Source organism: Myotis davidii, unplaced genomic scaffold (genome assembly GCF_000327345.1).
Source record: "Myotis davidii unplaced genomic scaffold, ASM32734v1 scaffold1176, whole genome shotgun sequence".
Classification (NCBI taxonomy): Eukaryota; Metazoa; Chordata; class Mammalia; order Chiroptera; family Vespertilionidae; genus Myotis; species Myotis davidii.
Genome location: NW_006288437.1, coordinates 552,090 through 556,259, shown reverse-complemented (window position 1 = coordinate 556,259; position 4,170 = coordinate 552,090).

Below are 4,170 nucleotides of genomic sequence, written 5' to 3'. Positions count from 1 at the left end.
GTCTCTCTTGGCTGTGGACCCAGATCTAGAACCTCCTGCCACCAGTAGTCCTGCAGACCTTCTTTCCACAGTCAGACACTATGCCTGTCCCAAGGGACGCGGCCTTGGTAACATGCGGTTTCCCTCTGACCCTCTGGGCTCAGAGGTCTCACAATTCTCTCAAGCCCAGATCCCTGATTTTACTGTTTCTCCAGGCATCCTCTGCCCTTCCTGGCTGTGAATTGTCTCACTAGCTGTGTCTGCTTTGCCAATTCAGGGTGGATGTTATTCTATTTAGTTGCTCATTCTATCTGCTCCAGGAAAAGGCTCAGGACATGACCATCTATTCCAATGCCATTTTGTCTCTCTCCCAAAGATGTTTTTTCCATTGAATTTTTTTTTTTAGGGAGAGTGGAACGAAGGAAGGGAAGGGGGAGAGAGAAACATCAATGTGAGAGAGACACATCAATTGGTCATCTCCTGTACACACACCCCAACTGGGGCCAGGGATTGAACCTGCAACCTAAGTACATGCCCTTGACCAGGTATTGAACCCATGACCCTTCAGTGCCCAGGCCAAGACTCTAACCATTGAGCAACACTGGCCAGGACAACAGCTTTGATCAGTGTGGACAGTCAGTTTTTTTTGAAATGACAGAAAAATGAATGAATATAGAACTGTAGATGCCATTGTAGTTCATAGAAAAACCAGAGTCAAACTCAAGTTGCCCTAAATAGGTAGCTGAAGCTACCTTAGGAAACAATTCTATGTATCAAACACCTATGTTCTGTCCTCCTCCTTCAAAAGAACATACAAAGAAAATAATTAAACTCTCTCTCACCCCCAGTTCTAAATAAGGAACTGACTAGCGAAGGGGGCAGGGATCATCTATAGACAGAGTCATCAACTCTGGAAAATGACGTTATTTTTGAAAGTTTCATTTTGTAGTTTAATCTTTTAGTTTTATTGAGCTTGCTATAAAAATGAACACTTACCCAAATTAAGAGTTAAAAAATCAGACACTAAAGAAAATAAAAATAAATCAGTGAGATTTGTGGAAGGTTAGATAGCCAAGATAAATACAGTACCTTATATTATGTGCTCCTATAAATATGTTTTTGGGAATATTTGCTTCAGGCAGAATTTTGTGTTTCTTAATCTAAGGATACCAGAGCACTAGAAAAAGATGGGAAAGCAAGGCAGGAGGTAAAAAGATAGTAATTTAATGTGGCTGGGGAAACATAAGAGGCATGAAAACTCTTTAGACCAAACTAAGATTTAAAACTGATATATCTGTATTACATTTTTTAAAAACATATATATATTTTATTGATTTTTTACAGAGAGGAAGGTAGAGGGATAGTTAGAAACATCAATGAGAGAGAAACATCGATCAGCTGCCTCCTGCACACCCCCCACTGGGGATGTGCCCGCAACCAAGGTACATGCCCTTGACCGGAATCGAACCTGGGACCCTTCAGTCCGCAGGCTGACGCTCCATCCACTGAGCCAAACCGGTGAGGGCTGTATTACATTTTTTAAAATTAGCGCAATCTTTTATTTTTCAGATTATGTGTATTAACATTCTATTAGCCTGGTACTTTTGTACTTTTATGTATTTGTTAAGTGCCTACATGTACCTGTAAAGGTTTGAAAGAGAGACAAAAAAGAATAAGACAATGTTCTTCTTCAAGGAACTTTAAAACCTAGCTGGGGAGACCAGAAGAAACATTTAAAAAATACTTCAGTGTGCGAGACTTCATAATAAACATGTTTAAAAGGAAGGAATACGTGAATGCAGTCTGAGGTATCCAGGAAGGCTTCAGTGGAGGAAGTACAAGTGAAAATAGCTTGGTTTGAAGAAAGAGTATGATGGGAAAGAAAGGGTGTTTCTGTAGAGGGAGTAATTGTGAAGACCAAGGAAGAGAGTGGGAATCCCCACATTGAGAACCCCCTTTCCAGGACCTTTCTTGTCTGGTCAGCTATTGTCATGCATAAATAATTTCTTCATCTGCACTAGCTCTTTCCGCTCAACACGCAAACATCCATTGTCAAATCCAGTGGCTTGCTTTAGTTCTCATTGGTTGCTTCTTAAAATCTTCTCTTGGGTTTTTTGATTCCTTACTTGCCTGATTTTTCCTCCATCTCTTTAGCATCTACTCAATTTCCTTTTTCTTCTTACTCTTTAGTATGTTCATTTATTTGTTGAACATTAATTGAGCATCTATTATGCAGCAGGTACCAGAGAAATAAATGAATGAATAAAAGTAGTTTCTGCCTTCATGACATTTATATGTGACAGGCATATAGACAGATAATTAAAATATTATGTGGTAAGTGCATGGGGTTTAACAGAATGCTATGTGAGAAGAAAGGTACCTAACTCATCCTGGCATAAGAGATTAGGGGTGTCCCAGAGAAAGTTTTTTAAAGGAAGTAACACCTGAGCTGAATCTTAAAGGATAAGCGAGAGTTACCCATGCACATTGGGGGGAGGTGCATGGAAAGGCATTCCAGCAGAGGAAACAGCATGGGTAAAGGCAAGAAATGGCTTGGAATGTACCTTTGAGGCTATTTAACAAAATCTGGGATAGAGATTGGTGGGAAAGGAAGCTGGAGAGGTATTTAGCTGCTGGGCCACAGAACGCCTTCTGGGCCTTTTTAAAGAAGTGTGCCTTTAATTTTGTAGGTAGTGGAAAGATGTTAAAGGGTGTCAGCAAAGGAGGGACACCACTTTATGTTTTATGCCTACGAATGGATCTCCATTGCCTTTGCTCATGTTCATTCCCTTATTCCATCTATACAACATAAAAACAACACATTTCTAAAATGACAATCTTCTGATGATCAACAAATTTAGGCTTATTATGTTACAGGTATAGTGGACATACATTCTCTCACATTTCCTCAGATTTTTTATTGCTTTTCATCAGTAACAATCCAACTTGAAAAAGCAAAGCTGACATTTTAGTATTTCACTTTTCGAAGTTCTGTGACTGTTTGTAACAAGTGGTGGATTTAAATAAAAAGGCTCAAGAGACAAAAGCAGAACCTGGATCTCTTCTACAAGAATATATCACCAGCATGAACAGCTGATGCCCAGAGGAAATAGTAAGATGGGAAGATAGACTTAGAAAAGTGCAAAATTATACTGGAGTTTTTCTGCTTTCAAATCTAGATTTTATGTCCACTCTGACAAAATGTGGACTTTGAAATATTACATGAGACCACTATATACCTTAACCTCTGCTCTTGATCCCTTTCCCCCTCAAGTCAAATGATGTTCTGTTTGACACACACATTTCCAAGTTAAACTGGAATGGCATTTGAGACATTTCTGTACTAATGTAATACATGCTTTACTAAAAAAACACCCAAACACAGAGTTCAAATTAAACTAATCTTTAATGTGAACCTGATTTAGAAAGGGCCTGCAGATTCTGATTTTCATAGTTCCCTGCATATATTACCAAGTTTACACTTATATTAATGGGAGTATTATAAATAAAAAAGAGATACGTTGAGTGTCAAAAAGCAAGTTACCATCTATATTTGAAAAAATTAAATAAATAATGTCTATGATATGCAGGTGCTTCATAGTAATGGAGCAGGAAGCTACTTTCAAGATTAATTCTTTAAAATGAGGTTGATTTGAAGAGCATTAAACTTAAGCCTCAGACATTGTAAGCCTAAAAGAGGACCATACCACTAAATCCAAAATAAATATGTGAAAAATGCCCTCAACACATGTAAAATTAAAGGCCATATTTTTCTAATTCTGCACTTATTTCTTACTTTCTCTAATTAAGACTAGAGAATATAAATTCCAATTTAAAAACTTATGTTATAACTTATATAAACTATTCCTCCTATTAAATATCAGTAGTTTTTAATACATATGGTAACATTTATTTTAAAAACATGAAGATAATTTTCTTTAAGATTGAAATTTGTTTTCTGTTTACATATATTCTGAAAGTAGATTCTTTCCAAAGATATGTTTAATCACTTTTGGAATATTTATGAGAACTCCTTGATCAAAAGAGTCCTAATAAGTTAGCTATGAAAATATTAATACATATAAAATGTACCAAAGAAATAGTATATCATAAAATATATATCCACTATATGTAATTTATAAATATGATATACTAAACCACAAAATAAAGAAAATATGAAAATCTTTTCTC